Here is a 19,693-nt window from a genome sequence, read left to right as displayed (position 1 = left end):
TATAATATAATGTAACTGATAAGCGCTAGTGAAATTATATGCAGTTCTAAAATGTCTATAAAACTCAATTTGACAACTGCAAAATGTCTATTTGCTGTTCTAGCTCAAACCTTACCTAATGAAAATTCTAAAACTAATTATAGTTTTAGAAGTTTCATTAGGTCAAGTCCAAAGTACAAACTAAGCCAACTCATATTTCAGGGGAAAATAATCGGAATAAGAAGTACAGACAGACGTTGTACCTCGCATATTGTTCCATAGTTTTTCTGTATTTGGATATTACACTTGTTTTAAAAATATGATAGCTATTCTTAGCAATATTACTACAGACTTTTTATAAAAGAGTTGGTCAAAGTATATTTAAACCGAATTTTCGTCAATAGAAGGGCGCAAAAACAATTATCCCTTCTCAGAAAAGCAATAAAATCATGTCGGCGTCGTCGCAGTGGGAACGCTCGATACCGAGCGATCCTTTTTTGTGTTCTTTTACTGGTCAAAATTCAGTTTAGATATTCTTTCCTTATTCGATTCTCACTTATTGTAAGTCATAATATTGTTATAAAAAATATTAATATGAAGGCCAGATAACTGACTGACAATTGCGACGGCGACGGCACGATTTCAATACTTTTGGCGTAGATTCTATCTTTTACTTCCCCTCCTCCCCCCGGAAAATGTCAAAATGACGCCCCTGCTTATATAACATGTGGGTTTATTTCGAGCCACCAGTTTTGAATTATGAAGAGAAATGAAAAGTATCGCACGGTCGCGGAAGTTTGCGAATGCGCGATGGCAACCCTGAAAATCGGTCCGGTGGTTCCGGAAGTCGAAAGCGGCGCGGGAGTTTCGAATCGGAGTCGAAAGGGCGCCTGGCAACCCCGAGGCTTCGGCGGGCGTGCGCGCTCAGAGCTGCGGGGCTTGGAGGGGCGCAGTCGGCGCGGAGCTGGAGAGGCGGGACATGGTGCGAGCGCGGACGGCGGCCCGCAGGTCTCTTTCCGCTTTATCGCGAGCGTCTTCTTATTTATAATCGGCCGTCGGCCATCGACGTTCGAGAGCGAGCGGCCGCCTGGCTAAATTTAGTCGCGGCTATTTCGGATCGGAGAGAGCGAAAGAGAGAGAAAGAGAGAGGTTACGAGGCGGCGGATCGGCGGATCGGACGGAGGGCGGCACGCTTGCGCCTCGCGGTCGGATCTGGCGCATGCGCCCCCCGAGCGCCCCCGAGCCGAGTCGAGCGGCGATCGTCGTCGCCGCCAGCGCCAGCGACAGCGACACCGACACCGACGCCGACGCCGGTCTAGAATAATATAGCGAGGCGCGAGGGCGATGAGCGCCATATGAGGCGACCGGGGGGCGCAGCGGCCGCGCCGGACGGTGACGGTGAGTGCCCTACGGCCTACACCCCACCCCACACCCCCGAAACCATCGATCCCGCCCCGACTCTGCTTATCGATCTGTCAAACGCTCAACGTTGCGTAACGATACCGTGACGTCACCGACTAATCGTCCAAATTTCTTGGTCTTAAACCATCGATCGACGACCATCGACCGTCTATCGTAGTCGTCCCCCTAGTGAAGTGATTTTAGTTCGGGCGAATCGTCATCTCACTACTCATAAATATATAATAAACGTTTCATTTCAGTTATATAAATATATTTACAAGTGAAAACACACGTAAAACGAAATTTTACCATTTTGCCCTTTTTTAGATAATTTTCTCCCGTTCAAAATTTTTGGTTTTTACGTTTAAATAAACATATTTATGGCGTAAATTGTAACTCTAAAGAAGGTTTTGCCTTTCTTAACATTATATAATATATTTCGAATACACGCACAACAAAATGTTTCTAGATTACCATTTTTTTAAACATTTTCCTCTTGCTCAAAATTCCTAGTTCTTACACCTCTTACATTTCACTACATTAGTGGTCATCAATTTTACCGTTTTTTAAGAATCAAAATCTTTGCTTAGGAACAAATGTAGATATGGCAGAATAAATATTTTTTAAAATGAGAAATTCATTTTTTGATTTAGGTTAGTTAGGTTTTTTTAAATAAAATTTTATACAAAAAAGAAAACAGTTAATTTTAACCAAAAACTGTAATGCTGCGATTGTAAAACTGAATTGTTGCCGTTAACGTTATTTAATATATTTTATTTAAAATACCCGTGAATAACATTATAATATGTTCATCATTAATCAGGTTGCCTTTTAACTATATTTACTAGTTTAAACGGTTATTTAGGAGTCGCTTCAAGTTTTTTCAAACTAAAAGACAGATTACCACTTTAGCTTTTTTACGACTCAGATATAATAGATATTTAAATAAAATGTTTTTTATACGATTTAATTTATGGCCATAAATGTGTTTTAAAATATATAACGTTGCAAGGTGTTTTTGATATTGATTGTGAATGTTTGCCGTTTTTATATACATATTTTTATCTTGCTAAAATTTTTTTTACATAACTTAAATAAACTAGTTTATACAATTTTATTTATGGCCCAAATTTGGCTATAAATGAAATTAAAAAATGGTGTAACAGAATTTTGTGATAACATTATAACATATATTTTAAAGTGAAAAACTATTTATTATTCAAGAATTTGAATCATATATTTTGACGTTTTTGTTAAAATGATGCAAAATTTTTGGCCATATACGTGTTTAAAACTAAATAATGCTTGTCGATTTTAGTTTGGCTTTTTTGATATTTTTCACTTTTTATAAAATCTTGGTTTTTATATTTCCCTGGTGGTATGTGTAGAACATGAAATAAATATTTGTCATACACTTTCGATGTATAAATAATTTTTGTTTTGCTCTTCCCATGGAAAAGATTGTTCTTTTTCTGATTTTATATATATCAGTATAATTCAGATCAATGTAATCTTCCAGGTTTAGTTATTATATTTTTCATGAGATCGCTAATTACAGAGAGAGTTGATAAGTTATTTTATTTTGATTTATATCTAAATAATTTTTATATTTTTATTTATATATAATTAATAGGAGTGATTTTATGGCAATAATTAATTCCTATTAGGTTTATTTTCTGATGCTTTGATAAAACACATAAATTCGTTCATAGATTTAGTAAATATTAAATAAATTTCAGTATGCTTGCTAGACATACCTTGTAATTGTAATATACTATGTAAATATATCCAGCATCAGTCTCTATTTCTTGTCAATCAATACATAAAGTGGCAATAAATCTATATATTCTTTTGAAAATTTACCTGTAGGGTTGTATGTATATTTACATATATGCATATGTTATTTATAGTACGTATTTACACTTTTATTATATAATACTATATTTTACAAGAACACTGGTTAATTCTATAACTATTGTTGAATTGTGATGTAATGTATTTAGATCAGTGGTAGGTAAAGGCAGTTTCAATAGAGACAGCTGAAGATATTTTATATAGGACATGCATACGTGCAGTTGACATGTTCTTTAATTATTGTTTTTACATATTCTAGCTGTTTTCAAAAAATGCTGGTGTGTTTCATTAAATTAACATAGGAAACGTAATGTAGTGAATAGTATATAACAATTTTCTTGACTTGAAGTCTTCAAATAATAGTACCTTTTGCTAGATTTGTATTGAGTGAATATGTATGTATTATGGTACACTTATTAATATCACTATCTTAAGGTCAGATTACATAGATCCTACATTATAACCGTAGTTGTGACGTCACTGTATCTCATTTTTACAGCGACGCTCGGTTATGTAAATTAATTAATTATGAATGTTATTATTGTGCTACACGATATATTTGTTATATGAATTATGTATAATATACTTATGGAAGGCTTTCGCCGCGTACGAGAGCGTAACCGGTCGCACATGCGCGCTGTAGAGTCGCCACATGGACCCCAAGATGGGATGGTCTAAAAACTGTTACCTTTTCACCTCCGATCGATTCTTGTACAAAATTTACAAAACGAGCTAGAATTCCCTTATTAGTGCCATGGATTCGTATAAATTTTGCCTAGAAGTGTGGTCAGTGAGCATATTGATTTTCTAAGACACACCTACAGCCTAAAATGGCTTTCTAAAAGAGTACCTGTACTGTTACCGTAACGGTGCCTGTACAATATTTTTAACATTAAAATAAAAAGCTTAGATTTATATTCTAATTTATTGCATATTTCGAAACCTATATGGATCTTATTGTAAATTGCAATTAGTGATTATTTTATAATTATAATAACGATCGATTATCACCGATTATGTTTTCTTAGATTTTCCTAATCTCACGGATCGTGATAAATAATTAAAATAAAATCGAGTTAGTTAATGCATAGATATATTGATTGTAAACTTAAATAATACTAGTTTATAATTAATAAAATTGATTGATGGTGTTTCACTATTTATTTAGTAGTTGTTTATGTATACCAAGCTGTAACGCCTGTTATTTATTAGGTTAACACCTGTCATAGTGCAGCAGAATATTTCAATAAATAAATAAATATGGGAATAGAATGATGTAGTACATATCGCAATATAAAACCACAATAATTACAAATAGCTTTGAAATATATTTTCAAAATTAGCTCTGAAATTATTTGTTAATATATTTTCGACATTATTTTTGCTGTTAAAAATATCTCAAATACTGAATCGTTTTATTTATTACTGTTTTTTATACATTTTTTTTTATAGTGTGCACTAAAACGAATGATTTGTGCATTAAAATATTAAAAAACTATTTTGAATAAAAAAATATTAAACCGTGCAATATTTTATTGTAGTGTGCATTCAAATTATTACTTTTGTCTATTAAATAAATACAATTGTGGATTTAGAAAATATTTTTTGTATATAAATCGAACATTGCTGTGTTTCAATAATTATGAAAAATAATATCAATTAAATGGCCGCTTCTAAACCTTTTACAACAGCCGATTCTTTCGATGTAATTCAATGACATTTTCGTATCTCGGCTAAATTTGGCGGATGTTGGTTTTTATGTGCTCAAACGTTTCGGGTTTGTCTGAATAGACACGACTCTTAGCGTAAACTCATAAAAAAATCTAACGTCCAAAACGTGAAATAATGTGACCTGGGAACTTTGCTCGCAAAACATCCAACATTGTACCTGATATTGTGTCAAGATGTGCCGTCTTACTGGAACCACGTGTATTCCATATCAATATCTTCGACTTCGTTCTAAAATAATGATGCCGCCTGACCACAATGCGCACCAAACAATCATTTTATTATATTTTTATTCTTATGGGAATTTAAATCTCTGTTGCAAATGGTCGAAATTGGATGCAATACGGTGAATCGATGGCAATATCTTCAGCCGTAGTAACCTTACGCGCTCGTTAGACGGTTAGCACGTCGTTTTGTGGCATTGTGCCCGACGCTCCACATATAGCCACCGCCAAAAAATATCGCTCTAGATATTTTGTTTGAATCGAATTCGCGCGACTCTGCGAGTAGTGTGTAGCGGTAACGCTTTCTCTCGACGCCTCTTTAGCTAGTTTCTAACACCGCGCTCAAGTGAGAGCGGTCGGTAAATTCGCGTGCCGTATCTCAATCTCGCGATCCAGATATTCCGTAAAGTGCATTTCGACATATTGAGAGTGTATGAACTAGGGGTGGATATGAGTGCCAACGCTGAGTAGTTGCGGCAAGCCGATCTTTAAAAAAACATTTAACACACGATATCCAGCGGAAAGTAACGTAAGAAATTGATATTGTTAAAAGTGATTTATTTCAATTACAATCCTGTATGCTACATACATATATAAAGGGTACATTACAACACGGTTTTCGCAATATTTAAATTAGTACTTTACCATTGTAAACACGCGTGCACGCAAGCAAGTGCATTTTAAATGACAAATAACGCTTCGGGAAACCACTACACCTAATACGTTTTTCTTGAATACTCAAATCAAGGCATTTTATTTAAATTAATTAAATGTTATATTACTAGTAAAAAATAACACAGTGTTTTTATAAAATACAACAATATCTCGAGCAGAAAGTTGAGCCTTTAGAATTAATAGATATGCCAGTACAATAATACGAAGGTTGTAAAAAATCAATAGTTGCAAGTCCATTGTTAGCATACTGTTTATATAATATTTAAATTCAAACATATGTAGATGAAAATCATTATTTTTTCAATAACATAATACGTATATGTATGTATATATGTTTCTAAGGAAAGATTTTTCAAATATGCGGACGTCAATAACTCTTTCTTTAAAATCGATTCATTGGCAGTGAGCTTCGCCTAAATACCATTTTTAAGCTTGATGGAATGGATCCATCAAAATTAAATTCGAGTTCATTCTACATATATGACTGCTTAATTACTAACATATATTGTAGACAACGCTACATATTTGCTAATTTACCCGAACAACGACACGCCAGAGCACTGACCTGCTCAAAAAGAGAACCGAAAAACACGCTCTAATGACAGATTGTGAACGAAAGATACGCTACGTGGAATTTTAATAGGTCTAAAACTGTCGGCGTTCGATTACGAAACATCAAAGAAAACCATCGAGTTGTTTGTGTGTCTTTCATTAAATATAGGAGTTTAGGGTTATGCAAGATCCTTGGAAGTTTTAAGAGTCCCGAAAGCGTTAGCGTTGATTGTTCAAGTAAGAGTTGATCCATTGACTTAATTATAAATATAATATGTTTAGAATTTACGATTAAGCGAAGCGTTACAAATATCACACTAACAATCCCGATTAAGCCGGTGATCCGGGATAATTGATGGTGCTGGAAATGCCTACGCGTATTCCAACTGCCACCACTCTACTGAATGCACGCTTCAGGTGAGAAGCGCAAAACTTGAATGTTTTCCCTTGCCTTGGATTAAATCTCGTATATTGATTTTATGTTGCACATTGCCTAGCTTATTTATTCTGATCGGTGGTAAATTGTTTGAAGGAAATGTATTTTTATTCTTCAAATTATATCAATTAGAACTAGCTGCGGTACCTCGCGATAGTGAGGGACCGACAGCTAGTTTGCTTATATTATTTACATATATTTATAGAATTAGTAGTAGTATGTGTCTTATCTCACTAGATAGTTGAATCTAGATTTATTAGCAACACCATTCACATGCTGAAGCACAAGCTTCTCGATTTATATTTTGAAAGTCTCAATTTTCCAGTCTAAATGGAGTCTGTATGTTCACAATGCCACACTTTTTAGATGAATCCAGTTCGTATTTTTCACCCACACCCCCAAAACTAGATATATTTACGTCCACTGACATCATCCTTCCGCCAGCTTCACCACCGCTTAGAGAAAACATTCGCCATTTATCAAAACTAGATATCATATGTCGATATAGGCTATATAATTTCGTAGTACAAGGTGATCCAATTCGAGTTTCCTATATTGGGAGCACTTCAAATCAGACAGCTGTCAATAATCACGCGTGTTCAAAGTGTCAAATGTTACGAAATATATCACTTAACTAATTAATGCTCAACGAGTTAAAATTGTTCAATTGTTTTACAGAAATAACAATTCTGTACGAACTCTGTATTGATGTTTACGTGAATATTGTGATCCTTTTATCATCATACTGAGCGAATAATTTTCAATGTATTGAAAAATTTGGAAAATACTAGAAGCCTTGTAGATGGGAAACGGTATGTACATCATTATGACGCTGCTATAAGTGAAAGTGGCTGATTAGAAATTTTCGATGTGTAGCTTTTGGGCTTTTTTATGGCTCCCTTTGGCGCGTTTTGCATCTGGACTTGCACCTACATGCGTATAAAATTCATATAACAACAACTGAAGCCCAGAGTCCATGGATAATGAAGAATATACGCAGATTGTGTATTAGAGCAGTAGATTTTTCAAAGAAAATATTCTCTGGTGACACATTTTCACCTCTCTGGGTATTTTAATAAGCAAAATTGCCGCAAATAGAGCGAGGGAAATCTTCATGTGATTCACGAGAGATCATTACGTGCCCAAAAAGTGACTGTTTGGTTCGCATTGTGGTTAGACGGCGTCATTGGGCCTTAGTCTTCTGAAAACGACGAAGGTCAAGCGCTTTAAGCGCATGATAACCGATTTTTTTTGGCACGAAATCGAATATATTGATATGAAAGACATGTGATCCCAACAAGACGATGTTTTGTGTGAAAAATTCCTAGGTCGCATTATTTCGCGTTTTGGTGACGTCAATCGGCCTCCAAAATCATTTGATTTATTGTGGGGTAACGCTAATGTCGTGCCTACGCCAACAAACCCGAAACATTTGAGCACCTAAAAACCAACACCCGCCGAGTTATAAATGTACAAAAAAGTAATCGAAAATAATTTATTTTATTGGCAGCCATTTAATTTCTATTATTTTCATAATTAATGAATACACCAAATGATCGATTAATAAAAATAATCTTAAGATATCCTTTGTGTTTTTAAAAAAAAAACTTTTGAAATTGAAGTTGGATCGCCTCTATATCATAAGGGTCTTTATTAATAATTAGTACAATTATCAAAAACTGTAATTTAGTTCTTTACCTTTAGTTTTCTCGTGTTCGCTCCATCGCAACTTCATGGTATTGGGACACGACACGACTTATCCGCTGATATGCTACGATTTAGTCGCATGAAATTTGATGCGCCACATCTTGGTCCACTTGTTGCCTTTGTCAAAAGCGTATTGAATTATATTTTGGATTTTGTTTATATATATAGCTGTTAGATTACTGGTCCCAGCTCATTACTTTGAGGTACTCCTATTAAAATGTTGAATAATATTTTATCAACAGATCACATGGTAAGGTATATAGATTTTTAAAATTTTTAATTGGAATCATATGTGCCACATCTTATTGTTCAAGAGCGTATATTTTTTTCATTTTCTGTCGGTTTTCCTGTTTTTAGTATTATTACTTCATAAGCTTTTCATAAGCTGTGTCTCCAGATGGTACCATCTTATTTTATTTGACATATGCAAAAAAGCTTCAAAGCGACATTCCAGGTTATTATGATGCTATAGTAATATGGTAATTAAAAATAAAATAAAAATATATCATCTAACAAATTTTCAGTATGACGAAATTTTTAATTCGGTCACGTGAGCTTCGCTATATGTACTGAGATTTCACTGTATTTAACTGTATTGTATGTTACTCTTAATAGGCCGTACATGTACGGTGGTCAATTTTTCACTGTTTTGAGGCACCCTAGATACTTATATATTTACATATATAACTGAAGAAATAATAAATAAAAAACATTATATTTTTTTAATTTGATTTAATGTAAATCATTTTTATAAAAAATAAAAATAAATGATCTGGCAATATAGAAATTTTCCCCAACTTGAAATTGAATTTAAAAACAGTAATTAGATGAATGCTTAAATTGATTTTGAAAATAAATTTGAGACACTAAAAATACATATTCTTAATTTCTTATGAATATTTTTGCGGTTAATGTCATGAATAATGACGTATTATTTTTGCATCTATCTTTTAATGTTGCTTATTAAGCCTCAAGAAAAAGTGCGTTTTAAACTAATACAACATATTCAAGTTAGTTTTTGGGAAAACTTATATTGTAAATCCCTCAATTCTGCAATGAAATTCAACGAGTCTGATCATAGTGTCATCTGCATTGTCGTTATATAATACCAACGAAACTTTAGTGCACAAATGAAGATTCAATCAAAGTCTTTAACAAGTAGAGATAAGACTATTTTGCTATGATGAGTATATAATATTTTCAGCGGTTCTTGCACATTAAAAATGTCTGAATGTGACTCTTCTTATCAATGAACTTGAACACGTTTTTCTGTTATAACACAGGTTTATAAATAAATGGATATCGATTTTGCTAAAACAATTTGTATAATAATTAATTTAACGCGGACGGTTTGACTACCCTCAACGTTTAGATAAAAGGTTATTCCAATGAGTCATGGTGTCCTATATCCCCTCCATCGGTATATTTATTATACTTTCTAACATAGCGAAGGACTACTCCGGAAGAATTTGCGAGTTTATTTAAAATATTAACAAATCGGACATTTGAAATTGGATCAATACTGGTTAAAAGGTTGTGATAGGTCAGCTTTCAGTCGCCGGTCTTGCCAGGCCTTCCCCACTCATTCGGCGCTTTGAAAAATCGAAAGATTTCTTGTACTTTCCGGTGATAGCGGCAGCGACGCTTTGATTGTCGCAAAGGTCAATCTGTCCGCGATTGGCTCCGCCGTGCGAAAGGGGTAGTTTTGTGTCGATTCAATCCGACAGGCAAACTCTCGTCCGTTACGTCACAGATCGTTAAACATGGCCGCCCTCGTTCGTCGTTTGACATTTCGTCGGAAACGGGCGCAAGGACGTTTACACAGATGCGCGTCGAATGACAATCAATTTTTATCATTCTGTTTTTGCCGATAGGCTAGGTGGGAAAACCTGTCCACCCTACGCTCCATCCACTCCGGCTCTGTCCGCTCACACGTGCGAATGGACGTATTTATACCGTGTCTGTGTGTATATGTGTATATATGATCTATTAATAAATATTTGTGTTAAGTCAGTTCGCACGCCACCCGCCGACCAACTTCTTATCTGAAGAGTTTTTCTTCGCAAGTGTGACAAGCGCTGCCCCACAGTATTGATTAAGCAGCCTTGCCCTAGTTCCTTTCGCCGAGCTCTCGCCACCCCCAGGCCACCCTGCGCCCACACCCACAACCCCCAGCCGTTCTCGTACACTCTTGTCTCTCCGTCTCTCTCTCCTCGTTCCCGTTTTAGCCGCCACTTTCGCGGACTATATCTTCATTACGAATGGATCCATGCGATCGATAGAGCCGCTTAGTATATTTATCTTTTTTTCTCCGTTTGCTCCTAATGTAGGTATAAATAATCCGTTTTTGACGGATGCAAATCTATTCAGCGAGAGAGATGAAGCGTGAAGTCTGAGAGAATCGGCTTTGCATGCTCGATTATAAAAATGCATATTCAACGCTGTTTTGTGATCTAGTTTGCGACTCTTCGCGTCAGAGTCGACTCGATCGGAACTAATTGACTGTTGAATCAATCTTTTCAAACCTGGAGACCACGTGAGTTTCATGTTTATCAATGAAACCGTAACGTACGTAGGCTTGTTTGTTTCGAATTAACTCAAACCGTTAAGTCGCGGTTTTTCTGGGAGAAAACCGATACTGAAAAGTCCATGTATTTAAGCCTTTTCTTTCATCTACACATGCTCATTGCAGTACACTAGAGTTGTGGACAGGATATGTAACTGGCAGATTTTATTGTAACAGTATAAACATAGTACTACAGAATGCATATATTTTTTTCTAACTACGAAGAAAGATTAATTCCATGAATATCATGGGCCAAGTCAACAGGGTGTAACGTTTTTATTTCATAATAATAAATATAAAGAGTAATATTAAAAACTCCAGAATACTTTGATAAAGGCAAACACAACACGCAACGCGTGATCTCCCGTACTCCCACCAGTCGATAACTTTTGAACTGGAGGGATGTGAAATTTATTTGATAAAAATTAGTTAGCTAGTTTTGAAATAATTCAAAAAATGACAATGCAGTATCATCGACTATCTCCAGTAAATCATATGTATATATATGGGATATAACGAAAATTTAAGACACGATAACTGCCGTAATTTTTATCCTATTCTCGGTTAAATTCCTTATCCAGCCTGATCCTCCATATTTAAAAATGGCGGCCATTTAAAAAATGTAAAGTATAGATATCAAAAACATTCCATATTAAAAATTTCACTGAATGTCGTAGCTTTTATCCTATCGACAAATATTTTTTTTTCTAAAAATAGATCATGTAAAAATCTTTTTTTTAGATTGCTAATTTTAAATAAAAATAGTTTTTTTATTGTAGCTGTATCATTTTTATAAATTTTGTCTTACACCTTATATTATTTACCTTGCAATATTTGACTAGAACTACATTAATAACATTTTCAAAAAAATCTTACGTAATTGCTGCAAAAAATTGTTTATTAAAAAAAGATGGTTACTTGTATAGTAGCTGTGTTATTTTTATATGTATGTTAAGCGCTACACCTTACTTTCAATATTTGGCTAGCATTACGTTAATAACATTTTTCAAAAAATCTTAAATAAAAACGTAAATGTAAAAAACGTTTGTTTTAAATGGCTATGTATCAGTCATTACAGATTCTTCATAATAATAATAATTGAAAATGCAATGTTGAATATCTATTTTATGAAGTAGATTAATCAGCAGTTCTGGTTTATAAGTTCGATCCTGCAAACTGGTGGCGGGATGAATCAAATCGCTTTATACGCGATTCGCTCTCCGCCCAGTTGGCAGACGGCCGGCTCAATTGATTTGAAATTGGTGACCGCAATGTTTCATTCGCTCAACGAGTTGATACACACATAATGCAATAATGCGTTAATAAAATGTGTGACCGATTGTAGAGCGTGACACCGACGTGACCGGGGCACGCGCAGAACAATAACGACGTGATTGATGCGCGTCTTGGACGTTCCACAAACAAACTGAGATGACGATGACGCTCTCTGCGCTTTGGCAGCTCGGCCCATTATGTCGACACACTTTGACGATGGCAAACCGACGAGTGTCTAGCATCGATCATCTGGATGCGCGTGATAAAGAGCGTCTCTTTTTCCTGAGATAGATTCGAAAACTCGGGTAGTTTAAGCATGTTTGACCCAATTCTTTTAGGCACACGTGTTCTAACGTTGTATTGTTTACTTAATTTTCCAAAGCTTTGATTCGATCTTCCCTTGGCTCGTTGTATGCCTTTTTTATATCTTCCGTCTCTACCTTAACCTTTAGAAGTCCAAAGGCATGTATGTCATGCCCAAAATGGTTTTAACATTGCAGTCCAAATGTATCTATGTCATGCCTAATATATCTCCTATTTTCTGAAATGATTCGATGATAAACTTTCCAGTATTTTATTTCATTTTTTACGCAGAGATACTTATATTAATATATTTCGGTAATACGATTTAGTAATTCCTAAACCTTTTACATTGAATTGTTAAATTACTAAAATTCGTTGTAAAATATGATAATCTTTAAGGTTTTGTAACCCTAAGGATGTGAGTTCGTAGCCAGTGAGACGCAGGTTAATCTAGTTAGTTTTATTAGATTATATTATTATTGCGACAGACGATATATGGCGAGATGTTTTCTCCAAGCGGTGGTGAAGAAGCGGGCGCAGGGATGATGTCCGCGGAAGATCCCTAGAGGTTTTGTAGAGTGTCTGGAGTAAATTAACGTGAGTTTGAGAATAAGACCCTTTCAAACGTGGGCATCTGTGTGTGGTCGCCATCAATAGATTTTGAAAACAATTTTTTGATCAGTCTGTGCCAGCCGCTCAAAACCTTCATGGTTCTCAATCTAAAAAGTTCTGTTTTTACATTTACGTACATATTTTCTTTAAATAAATTAAATTGTGGTTTTTAATTCAACTTAGGCAATATATTTTGAAAGCATTAAATTCCGAATCGTGAAGTTGATTTTGACGAATCAATTGTCATATAGTTATTATTTTGTTCCCTTTGTAGGATTAATTAGGCTAAATGTTTTATTTTAATCTAGAGTAGTCATTCAATTGTACGATAGATTTTAGCGATACATTGTCCATGCTGAAGAATAATATATATAAATGATGATCCAACTTCAGTTTCTTCACTTTTTTGTGGTTTTTAAGTGCTCCAACTGCATGCTCTTGATGGCCAGTTGCCCCTTCCTTCATTTTGGAGTGGAAAATACACGTCATTTAATGAAATACTATGAATTTTAATAAAATCGAAATATTAAAAAAACTAGCACTGGCTGACCAGCTTCCCCCTCCCCCGGAAACGACAACCCTGATTCTAAACGAAAATTTCTCAGGTTATCTCTAAAAAAACAGTCTCGAATCTATCCCGAAAATATTTTTTAAAATATGTCATTTCAGTGAAATTGTATTAGAATACATTTTCACAGGTAGATATAAATTTTTACCAGTGAAAATATAATTTATCTGGCAGTTTCTAGTAAAATTATATGATTTCAACTTTTCCACATTTAGTAATATATACATTTACGTACTTATTATTATTTATTTACATGTATGGTGTATAAATGTTACAGTGAAGTTATATTTCCACTAGTGAAGCCCAAATACATTTTCACCAGTAGATATATTTGTACTTGCGAAAATATAATTTAACTGATAGGCGTTAGTGAAATTATATGCTGTTTTAAAATGTCTATGAAACTCTATTTTACGGTTGCGAAACGTCCATTTTTTCTGTTCAAACCCAAATCTTACCTAATGAAGGCTCTAAATCTAATTATAGTTTTAGAACTTTCATTAGGTCAAGTCCAAAATACAAACTATCCCTCAAAGAAAATCTAAAAAAAAAACAGTTTCGAATTTATCCGGAAAATATTTTTTTAAATATTTTATTTCAGTGAAATTATACCAGAATACATTTTTACCGGTATATATATATTTCTATCAGCGAAAACATAATTTAATTGATATGCGCTAGTGAAATTATGTGCTGATCTAAAATGTTATAAAAATCAATTTGACAGTTGCGAAACGTTAATTTGCTGTTCAAACCCAGACCTAACCCACACGAATTAACCAAACCCAACTTGACCTCATGAAAGTTCTAAAACTAATGCATTGCATTTTTGAATGCGATGAGATCGTGTCTTAGGATAATGCGTTTGATATGTGAATGCTAGTTTCGCAGCTGGACTTCAGCCTCTAGAAGCGTTTTCCACCTTGCGGGTGCGGTTAATCGAGAAAGTACCTCTTCGATACAATCTTGGCATTCGTGACGCTCTAATATAAATGTCACCACCGTTTGACTTTACCAGAATAATTATTTTGCAATTCATTAATCAAAATCACGTTTACTAAACATGCTAATTCTAAATATGAAAAAAAAATACAACACTGATTTTTATCGCGCCGTTATCAGCGATAACCCAAATGAGGGGGGCTTAACCGACCTCGAAAAATTATTCTTTGTAACAGAAAGATAACTGAATAGTAGTGTTACGTTATATTCTTGTTTATCCACTGCCTTTCTACCGCGCCATCTGTTCGAGCGTTTGGAAAATTATCTTAATGGGATGCGGGATAGGCGTTCGCATATTTATATCTTGTGGCGTTGTCATCCGCCCTCGCGAAACTTGTTTTCTCCGAATATTGAGAGGGGATACATGATGGGTTTGTTTACTAGGCTTTTTTATCCGTAATTTGCATGTTATTAACGTCGCATAATGTTCCGCTCTGGTAGCGCTGAGATATGTCAAGTGTCGTCAGGGTCGTCATTTCAGCTTTTTTCTGGGGAGGGGGGTCAAAAGTCGGCCAGAAGTGGTCGTTTTTATAAATGACTACCTGCCCTCTTCAAATGACGTCCCTGTTTAGAATCCACGTCAAATCCACATCGTCGCAGTGGAAACGCTCTATTATCTAGCGTTCATATTAAGACTTTTCATGGCATTATTAAGACTTACAATAGGTGAGAATCCAATGAAGCATATCTAAACCAAATTTTGACCAATAGGAGAGCGCAATTATTCCTTCTCAGAAGTAAAAAATTCACGTCAAAAGCAATAAATAAATGGCGCCGTTGCAGTGGGAGCGCTCGTGACCGAGCGTTCCCACTGCAACGGCGCCAACATCTATTTCATATATTTTAGAAAGAAAAGTTTCGATGTCTAGCAGAAAATCAATCTTTTTATTTGGGTTTTTTAGTTTTGAAAATTGTGTTGATATTTTTCGTTGTAATCGGTTAATACATTATTCATAGCACGTTATATTTTGTAATCTACTGAACGCTCTGCATCAATTAATACTTCTCCTGACATCCTTCTACCTCGCCTAATTATTTTTTCAATCTGTGCATTTTATTTTTAATATTTTAATAGAATTTTCGCATAAATCATCGCGGAATTTCAACAGTTCTTATTCCAGAGATTTAAAATCAGGTACTGCTTCTGTGAAAATCATAGTAGGATCTTGCAAAATATTTTATTGCAATTGTGTTGTATCACTTCTAGTTTCAAACGTCATATTTGGTTCTTTTGACAAAATTTCTAAATATTCGACTAACGTGTCCTCGACAGCTTCTATTCTTGTACTCCAGCGTGTTTCCAAATCGCGTTTTAATGTCATTGGTAAAGCTTTTTTTTAACTCTTCCTAGCGAATAGTAGAACGAGAAAAAACACGTTTATGCTTTCAACTGTTCCGAAGAAAGTGACTAACACTGGATCTTGCTTGGATGAGTGTGCTTAACCCTTTAAATGCCAGCGACTTTTTAGTTAGTCACCTGTTATTTCTCTTCACGCGTCAATATCTCTTTTTAAAACTAAATATAAAATAATTTTCTGATAAATTAAGCTAGTATAATAATCTTTAATAATTAAAAAAAATTGTAAGTAATTCGTTAATTTGTTTTAAAATAATAATCAACAAGTGACACACCGGTGGTAAGCCAAATTTTAACTATGGTTATCAGTTTACAAATAATGTCATATGATTCCTGGCAAAATTAAATATATTGTTTAAATGTGGAGTATTACCAACCTCGTTTTGGTGCCACCCTCAATCTTGTGCTTGGGGGCATATTTCCCCCTCTGCCCGTCATTGCATGTAGATAAAAAGTATTTAAATATACATATATATATTACTACGTATGGAAAAGTTGAAATTATATATATCCATTAGCACCTGTCAGATAAATTATATTTTCACTAGTAAAAATATATATCTACTGGTGAAAATGTATTCCGATATTTTTTTAAATATTTTCGGGATAGATTCGAGACTGTTTTTTTTTAGATTTTATTTGAGGGATAACCTAAGAATTTCTCGTTTATAATCTGGAACATGATTTCAGTTTTTTTCAGGGGGGGGGGGGAAGGAAAAGTTGGCCACTCAGTGATCGTTTATTTTAATATTTTGGTTTCATTATAATTTAAAGTATGACATGCATTTTTTTGGCCAAATTTAAGGAGTCCCATACCTTTCCATCAAATGTCGAAAGATTTATTGTATAGGCAAAGTGACAAGATAGTGTGTTATCCAATTGTATTTTTTTATAAAATATTTTATCTATCCATACAACTGTAGCGTGTCAATTTGTAGTAAGATAGCAATATCCTTCTAAAGAAAACCAGTCCGCGAATTTTCCTGCCTCGCCCCCTTCTTACGGAGCTTTATCGCCTCGTTAGGGTAGGGGCCGCTCCGTTCCAACAACAGATGGTCGATAAGTTGCCACGATCAAGCTCAAAGCCCAAATTTTACCCATTCCAAATAGATGCAGCACGAAAGCGGAAAAGTCCGCGTCTAGCACAGAAGCTAATTTATGAAAGGTGTGCGCGTATGTTTGGATGGGGTTGGTTTTCGCTAATAAATCTTTTTGGAAAATTCGAGACGCTTACATAAAATATGTATAATATGTACACGAGTGTGTACATAAACTCGGCGCTTACATAAGCGGCTGAAATATTTTTAGAATGAAAACGGAGGTTGTCTCGGGCGGCGCCCGCCTCCCTTGCACTCGGCGAAACCTTGACCAGCAGCGAAACCTCGCCGTGTATTTATATGAAATATTATATTACTTGCTAAGAGGAACTTATCGCTGCCGAAGTGGCCTTCTACATAACTACCCTTATGTATATTTATTTATGTACAACTTAGGATTTCTAACAGAGAAAAAAATGTATTTATATTATATAATATATAAAATAAATATGCCACCATGACAGTCAATCTCTTGATAGTAGTTGCATAAGACTCATGAATTCGGTTTAAGGATAGGTCCGACCTCCTACTTGGGCTTTCGCGAGTGACAGCCGCGGTCAGATAAACTGGCGCAAAACAAAAATGATCTCTAGCATCACTAATAAATTTTAGAAATGCCACAAATTATAAGAAAGTTCTATAATAATAAATATATAAATTTTTGTTGTACTTTTACAAGCACATTTTTCCATGTTTTATCACTGCTCAATCAAATAGATTTTGCTATTTATTAATTAAAAATAAGTAAATAAGTACTACAATATCACGCATTATTGTATCAGGTTATTCTATAAATATTTGCGTTTTTTAAGATGCGGGTTAAATGAGTCAAAAAATAAAACGTGTAACTTTTATGAAATTATATATTCTCCATCTTTTTCTACAAATATTCTCCATGTGTTAATCAATTTTTTGTATCTCATTAAAAAAAGAATGTATTTTTGGAAGCAATACATTTTTTAAAGTCATTTTTGTAAAATATTTTTTTCACTTGAAAAATATTGCAGGGATCTAAATAAACTATCTTTTCACCTAAAAACTTTTTTGAGGGATCTAAATATCGTATTTTCCGATAAATGAGCGCAAGATTTATGTTGAGATTTATGAGTTACCTATATTATGTATATTGACACCTTTCCAATTTTTTAAATTATGTAGGCGACACATTGAGCTTTTGTGTTAGCTTCTGTACCTGCTTTTATTGCAGCCCAAATATCCTCACTAACAACCTCTAAGGACTACCCGCCTTTACGTAGATATTCAACGTCAAAATTCCCATAACCAAATTTTTAAAACCACATTTTACACTTTTTATATTAAATGGCATCCCTGCCCATTGCATTACATATTTATTTAACTGCCATTGTCGCAAAAAGTTCAGTGCTCTGAAATTCGTCGGAGAGTGAATACAAAAAAACTAAAACAATGGTCCATTGTTCTTTTTCTATGTCAGAAAATAAAAAAAAAATTGTTTCGTAATTATCTATTATATTTTGGTATTAACTTATAAATAATACTTTCGGTCATGAAGCTAGTTCAATATTACCAGTGATTTTTAAATTATGACGCATTATGACTAATTTGAAACTCAAAGCATAATATAGCTTAACTGGAATTATTTTATCTACATTGTAATTGTTAATTTGAGGTTAAAAATATCAAAATTAAAATATCCCATTACTAAAAAGCATCATTTCCGTTAACAAACATTGAAAAAAATGCATCTTTAAGAATCGTTTTTCTGTGCAAACAAATATTTAAAAAAATTAAAATGGAGCGAATACATATTAATCAGACAAATAATTAAAATTCTCAAGTTAAGTAACCATTGATGTAAATTATAAAAAAGTATTACGAATATTTCAAAACCGGAATTAGCTGACTCGTGGTCGGTCGACAAGATTAATCACTCGTCGACCGATCAGTTGTAGATATTGATATTAGTGTGTGTATAATATTTAGTTAAGCCTATTTGCGGAAAATGTCAATAAGTGACTTTTTTGGCACATAGATTTTCAACATATTTTTTTTATTTTCCAAGTTCTTTTTACAATCCTTAATGGAATCTATTTTAAGGCATATTTTAATGTCATCGAAACTTAATTTTTTTAATTAATAATATCATTAATAAATAGAAGAAACATTAATAAGATTAGAACCTTGAGGAATTCCTGATGTGTCAATGTATTCAAGGAATGAACGAACCTCACAAGTCAGTGAATTTGCAGCGCTTTTGCCATACTATATAAAGCAAATTCACTGCCGGTTTTTTTAATTGCATAAGTTCATTTTATTTCTATTTTGGCGTAAGAATCTCGGCTCAGTTTATTTTTCGTCAAAGCAGGTGCGCGCGTGGA

General features: G+C 34.2%; 1 protein-coding gene across 4 annotated transcripts in view; it reads left to right on the top strand.

The window, feature by feature from the left end:
- Positions 1–928: 928 nt before the first annotated feature.
- The window catches only part of PMCA (plasma membrane calcium-transporting ATPase 3), a 198,763-nt gene continuing 179,998 nt past the window's right edge, over positions 929–19,693 (top strand). For 2 of the 4 annotated variants that reach the window (XM_088191137.1, XM_088191128.1), the window contains exon 1: positions 929–987. The gene's annotated coding sequence lies outside the window, so the exon portion shown is untranslated. Of the gene's footprint in view, positions 988–1,224; positions 1,378–19,693 lie in introns of those variants that run through there. The other 2 variants (XM_088191136.1, XM_088191127.1) reach the window with 1 other exon arrangement.

The sequence above is a fragment of the Plectrocnemia conspersa genome, unplaced genomic scaffold (genome assembly GCF_051122295.1).
Source record: "Plectrocnemia conspersa isolate PC_06_02 unplaced genomic scaffold, ASM5112229v1 ptg000008l, whole genome shotgun sequence".
Lineage (NCBI taxonomy): Eukaryota > Metazoa > Arthropoda > Insecta > Trichoptera > Polycentropodidae > Plectrocnemia > Plectrocnemia conspersa.
Note: the sequence above shows the minus strand (reverse complement) of the source record. Positions and strands in the feature narration are given on the sequence as shown.